Source organism: Palaemon carinicauda, chromosome 29, assembly GCF_036898095.1.
Source record: "Palaemon carinicauda isolate YSFRI2023 chromosome 29, ASM3689809v2, whole genome shotgun sequence".
NCBI classification, from domain to species: Eukaryota; Metazoa; Arthropoda; class Malacostraca; order Decapoda; family Palaemonidae; genus Palaemon; species Palaemon carinicauda.
In genome coordinates, this window is record NC_090753.1 from 53072843 (window position 1) to 53080342 (window position 7500).

The following is a 7500-nucleotide window of genomic DNA, read 5'->3' on the forward strand; positions in this document are numbered from 1 at the left end:
TTAGCTAATTATATCGTCTTCAACTGGAAGTTATGAGTATAAGTTAAAAAAGCTTTGGGATTAATAATGATATAATATATATATATATATATGTATATATATATATATATATATATATATGTGTGTGTGTGTATGTGTGTGTTTGTGTGTGTGGGGTGTGTGTGTATAATATATATATATATATATATATATATATACATACATACATACATACAAACAATCTCCAATGCTGTACAGAAATCCCTTGATTGTTCTCAGAAGGTTCGTATGATTGACCTTTATTTTAGTGCTTCCTTTGACCCTGTTAATTATGAGGTCGTTGTTGTTAAGCTCAAACAGTTGGTAGTGGGTGGGTCGTTTCTTAGCAATATTATTGAATTTTTAAGTAACAGATCTCAAAGGGTTGTTGTTGATGGGCACCATAGTGAGTATATGAAAGTGATATCTGGTGTTCCACAGGGTAGTGTTCTTGGCCCATTACTTTTCATACTATATACACATGACATGTGGTTTGGCCTAGAAAACAAGCTTGTTGCATATGCAGATGATGCTACTCTCTCTGCATCAATTCCATCCCCTGAATGTAGATCTGGGGTTGGTGAATCCCTTGATAGAGATCTAGCTAAAATTCGTGCATTGTGCAAATTATGGGGTATGAAGTTGAATCTTAACAAAACTTAAAGTATAATTGTGAGTAGGTCAAGGACAGTGGCTCCTCAACATCCGGATCTCAGCATTGATAATGTTTCTTTAACTTTGTATGACTCTTTTAAAATTTTAGGTGTGATTCTCGACAGCAAATTTCCTTATTGAAAACGTCTTTCAGGATATTTTGTGATCAATATGTTCTAAAGAATTGTTTTGCTACTTTTATTATACCTTGTTTCGAGTATTGTTCCCCTGTCTGGTCTTCAACTGCTGATTCTCATCGTTATTTGTTAGACATTAACTTACGGTCTATTAAATTTCTTATTCGTGATCTAGATATTAATCTCTGGCACCGTCGTTCAATTAGTTCATTATGTATGTTGCATAAGATTTTTTCGTAATTCTGACCATCCTTTACATTCAGATATTTCTGGACAGTTCCATCCTGTTCGTAATACTATGCTGGCAGTTAACTCTAATAGTCACTCCTTCTCCATCATGAGACTCAGTACTACACAGTATTCTAGAAGTTTTATTCCAACTGTGACAAAGTTGTGGAATGGTCTCCCTAATTGGATAGTTGCATCAGTGGAACCTCAAAAGTTCAAACTTGCAGCAAATATTTTTATGTTGAACAGGCTGACGTTAGTCTTTTTATAGTCTATATGTTAATTATGTGTATTAATGTTCTTAATGTTTTATAAAATATTTTATTTAAATTGTTCATTACTTCTTATATCGTTTCTTTATTTCCTATCCTCACCGGGCTATTTTTCCCTGTTGTAGCCCTTGGGAAAATAGCATCTTGGTTTTCTAACTAGGGTTGTAGCTTGACTAGTAATAAAATTTGAAAGCATCGAAACTTCTCATCGCGTTACATGCATTTCGAATAGCTCGAAAAACAAAAGAAAATTAATCTCGAAAAAAGAAAATAAAACCTTTTTGCATTATAATAAATGCCTTCGTAAAACTTTGAAAGAATTTAATCCGAGATCGAAAGTCATATATTAAGACGATTGAAATATGATTAATGTATTTCAACATGGTTGGCGATCTTACTGGACTTTTCACAGTATTATTATTATTATTATTATTATTATTATTATTATTATTATTATTATTATTATCATTATTATTATTATTATTATTATCATCACTTGTTAAGCTACAACCCTAGTTGGAAAACCAGGATGCTATAAGCCCAAGGGGCTCCAACAGGAAAAGAAAGCCCAGCGAGGAAAAGGAAGTAAGGAAAAATAAGGTATTTTAAGAGGAGTAACAACATTAAAATAAATATCTTCTATATTATTATTATTATTATTATTATTATTATTATTATTATTATTATTATTATTATTATTATTATTATTATTATTATTATTATCACTTGCTAAGCTACAACCATAGTTGGAAAACCAGGATGCTATAAGCCCAAGGGGCTCCAACAGGAAAAAAAGCCCAGCGAGGAAAAGGAAGTAAGGAAAAATAAGGTATTTTAAGAGGAGTAACAACATTAAAATAAATATCTTCTATATTATTATTATTATTATTATTATTATTATTATTATTATTATTATTATTATTATTATTATCACTTGCTAAGCTACAACCCTAGTTGGAAAACCAGGAAGCTATAAGCCCAAGGGGCTCCAACAGGAAAAAAAGCCTAGCGAGGAAAAGGAAGTAAGGAAAAATAAGGTATTTTAAGAGGAGTAACAACATTAAAATAAATATCTTCTATATCATTATTATTATTATTTTTACTTGCTAAGCTTCAGCCCTAGTTGGAAATTAGGATGCTTTAAGCCCAAGGATTCCAACACGGAAAATAGCCCAGTGAGGAAAGGAAACAGGGAAAAATATTTTAAGAAGAGTAACATTGAAATGAATATCTCCTTTGTAAACCATTAAAACTTTATTAAAACAAGATGAAGAGGAATTAGGTACAATAGTGTGCCCGAGTGTACCCTCAAGCAAGAGAACTCTAACCCAAAACAGTGGAAGACCATGGTACAAAGGTTATGGCACTACCCAAGAATCGAGAACAATGGCTTGATTTTGGAGTGTTCTTCTCCTAGAAGAGGTGCTTACCAAAGCTAATGATTCTCTTTTACCCTTTCCAAGAGGAAAGTAGCCACTGAACAATTACATTGCAGTAATTCCTTGGGTGAAGAAGAATTGTTTGGTAATCTCAGTTTTGTCAGGTGTATGAGGACAGAGGAGAAAATGTAAAGAATGGGCCCGACTATTCGGGTGCGTGTGTGTAGCCAAAGGGAAAATGAACCGTAACCAGAGAGAAGGATCCAATGAAGCGCTGTCCGGCCAGTCAAAAGACCCCCTAACTCTCTAGCGGTAGTATCTCAACGGTTGGCTGGTGCCCTGGCCAACCTACTACCTATAAACTATAACAATGGGAAGAGAAATAGATGCAATGGTGTGATCGACTGTATCCTCAAGTAAGAGAACTCTAATCCAAGACAGTGGAAACATTGATTACTCTGCTTAGCATCCTCGAGTTTCTAGCGAGAGCCAATCAGAGGAAAGTGGCAATTTCCCGTGCAATAAAACCGACTAACAATGAATGCAATACATCAAGCAGAGAGTAAATCAATATGCAAAGTGGCTGGATATTAAATGCAGTGCAATTGCACAATTCTCTGATAGGTGATGGTGCATTGCATGTTGGAGTATAAAACGCTGGCGTATTTTCTCTAGTGTAATGGCCAAAGCCTGCGTAGGGGAAGGAAGAAGTTATAATTTCCATGAATAAAACATGTTGCAGCAACGAGGGGGTTTACTGAAACGATGGATTAATTAGTGGAAATGTTTGCTTAAAGGGGCGAGTACACAATTAATACCTCCTGGTAATATAAGAGAGGATTGGTACGTCAAGACAGGATTTTTTTGACTACGTAACTTATCGAAGCTTGGACGTAGGTTCCTATATTGTGATTACAAATATGAGGGCTGGTGGCTAGATTAAGGGACCCTAGACTGGTTGAAGGAAATTCTAAACGAAAAGTTTACTGTTCATAGACAGTCATTGTTACACAAAGAAAAATATAGATATGATTAATTATTGCGTGTTCTAAAAAGACATTATTAGAATATCTAAAACTTATGTGCATATAACTTAGACTTTCGTTACTCTACACATACAAAATATACGACTAAATTTCATTTTGTAAGAATCGTCTCCGAAATAATAATAATAATAATAATAATAATAATAATAATAATAATAATAATAATAATAATAATAATAATAATAATAATAATAATAATAATAACGAAAACAAACCATGACGGAAAGAACCTATTCCAGTTAGCTGCCAAAGTACAATAGCGAATAAGGACCAATTTTCCTAATCTCCCGAATCCTTTCAAAGGTGACCGAAAAGGTAATTTATGGACTAACATTTAAATGAGTAGAAGATAGGAGCATTTTATGGGACCCCTCTGAATAGTAGTTCTATAAATGATGGAAGCATTTACATTTGGAAATCATACCGCTTAGAACGTAAAGTGTGTTCACATTTTATCTCTCTGCTACTGTAGATGTTTTTATTCAGGGTACGATTGCTCCTCCTTATCATCATCATCATCATCATCATCCTCTCCTCCTCCTCCTCCTCCTCCTCATCATCATCATCATCATTATCATCATCATCTCCTCCTCCTCCTCCTCCTCTTCCTCCTCCTTATCATCATCATCATTATCCTCTCCTCCTCCTCCTCCTCCTCCTCCTCCTTATCATCATCATCATTATCATCTCCTCCTCCTCCTCCTCCTCTTTATCATCATCATCATCATCATCATCTCCTCCTCCTCCTCCTCCTCCTTATCATCATCATCTCCTCCTTCTCCTCATCTTCCTCCTTCTTATCATCATCATCATCATCATCATCTCCTCCTCCTCCTCCTCCTCCTCATCATCATCATCATCATCATCATCATCATCATCATCATCTCCTCCTCCTCCTCCTCATCATCATCATCATCATCATCTCCTCCTCCTCCTTCTCTTCCTTATCATCATAATCATCATCATCATCTCCGCCTCCTCCTCCTCCTCCTCCTCCACCTTATCATCATCATCATCATCATCATCATCTCCTCCTCCTCCTCCTCCTCTTCCTCCTCCTCCTCCTTCTCTTCCTTATCATCATAATCATCATCATCATCTCCGCCTCCTCCTCCTCCTCCTCCTCCACCTTATCATCATCATCATCATCATCATCTCCTCCTCCTCCTCCTCCTCTTCCTCCTCCTCCTCTTTATCTTCCCCCTCCTTATCATCATCATCATCATCTCCTCCTCCTCCTTCTCCTCCTCCTTATCATCATCATCATCATTTCCTCCTCCTTATCAGCATCATCATCATCTCCTCCTCCTCATCATCATCATCATCGTCTCCTCCTCCTCCTCATCATCATCATCATCATCATCTTCTCCTCCTCCTCCTCCTCCTCATCATCATCATCATCATCATCATCTTCTCCTCCCTCCTCCTACGCCTTTTGACGCAAAGGGCCTCAGTTAGATTTCGTCAGTCGTCTCTATCTTTTAAATCAATACTTTTCCACTCATCGTCTACTACACTGTTAATAGATTTTGCCGTAAAAATCCGGTAAAGAATCCTGGATATAGACGTTAAGGAGTGATATTACAGTCACCAACCCGTACAAGATAATAGCAAAGTATGGTAAAATTACAGTCACTTTTATTTTTCTGAAATACGTCTGAGAACAGTAAATTTGTACGGATAACTTCCGAATAACCTTACGGTTTTTTTAACAGAGCACTTCACGCTTCATAGTCCTCAGTCATGTAGGCCTGGGTTTTTCCAACCCTTCTAGTGCCTTCTGGAGCTCATTTGAAAGTTTGGTGAACAATTCTCTGTTTGGGAGTGCAGAGAGCATGCCGAGGCCATCTCCATCTACCCCTCACCATGATCATACCACATGGGAATTGATAGATTAATATTTTTAATCTCATTTGTGAGATATTTTTAATTCTGTGTGTTGGATTTCACTTTGGGACCTTTATATAGATCCAACTCATGTTATAAATTCATTTTATATGAAATTAAAGTTATCATTCAATAAAATCATAAAAAGGTTGATTAGAAAAGGTCCATGAAATGTAATTATAGTGCCATGTGTATCGAAACTACCAGATCAATATTCTTATCAATGGATTTGAGCTCCAAATGGAGGGTACAGTATATATCACTAAACTAGTTCGAACACTAAGGCAATTTGGATATAGACGGAGGATGGAGCGTTTGAACTTATTTGATCTACAAACTCGACGACTAAGGGGACAACACCACTCAATGTGGCAATTTCTTTACATACAAAATAGCCAATACTTGGAATAGAAATCCAGCGGATATAGTAAACAGTAACACGGTAAACGAGTTCAAGAGTAAATTAGACAAGATCACGAAAACTCTCTAAACGTTCAAGCCAAATTGCTCTACCCAAGAGCAAGTGGAGTCTCCCCGGACGGACTAAAAAGTTTATGAGGCATCAAAATTCTGTAATTTCTTGTAAGTCTCTCTCTCTCTCTCTCTCTCTCTCTCTCTCTCTCTCTCTCTCTCAATTGTGTTATAGCACGCAAGGTCCTGCTTAATGAAGACGCTTCCAAGCGGGCTTTTAAGAGCGCTTTTAAGAGAGCTTAGGGATCATTCCTTCAGAAAAATGTTAATGACTCGTCAGATGTTTTACCCCCCCGAGGGTGTTCGGTGCCTCAGAAGATCCGAAAACGCATTTGCGTGTGTGACAGCAGTGTCTTACAGTAGATGGCTTTTAGAGAGAGAGAGAGAGAGAGAGAGAGAGAGAGAGAGAGAGAGAGAGAGATTTACCTCCTCTCTGTGTGTCTCGAGAAGTAAGTCTGTAAGTAAAAATGCGTGTTCATGCGTAGGGAAACACATATTGACACGGTTTTCAATTTATGTATTAGAATACATATGTAAGTAATTATATAATGACAACCTGTTCATCTACCCATGTCTCTCTCTCTCTCTCTCTCTCTCTCTCTCTCTCTCTCTCTGCATAAAACTGTTTGGTCTTAGCAATGAGATGTTGGAGAGAGAGAGAGAGAGAGAGAGAGAGAGAGAGAGAGAGAGAGAGAGAGTGTGTGTGTGTGTCTTTGTTTCCATGTTTATAAACCCGTAGTTAAATGTTTCAAAATATCATTGCCTTGTGTAGTAGAAAGACTTCAAATCCATCTTTTTAATCTTTTTATTAATGGATGATGGATTGTTTTAGTTATAGCAGGCCTTATGCCAGCGTGGTCCAAAGGGGTTTAGTAGTAACCACTGTCTTGAGTTGGAGTTTTCTAGCTTGAGGGTACACTCCTGCACACTATTCTATCTAATTTTTCTTCCTCTTGTTTTGTTCACGTTTTTATAGTTTATATAGGAAATATTCATTTAAATTTTTTTTTTTTGCTTCCTTTCCTCACTGGGCTACTTTCTCTGTTAGACCACCTGGGCTTATAGTATTCTGCTTTTCCAACTAGGGTTTTAGATTACCTAATAATAATAATAATAATAATAATAATAATAATAATAATAATAATAATAATAATAATAATAATATTTTTACTCAATTTGCCATATTTTAGGATGTTATATTATTTCTAATTTATAGTTTATTAATTTCTTCTTTATTTCCTTTTCGTACTATGCAGCTCTCACTGTAGTGTCCTGCCTCCCAATTAGGGATGCAACTTTGCTAGTCAGATAATAGTGTTGAAAATAAAGTAGGCTGTCATGTGTGGCCTTTGGGACTCATATCCAACCAACAGAGACGTAGTTTTAATTAACTTACGCGCAAATGTCA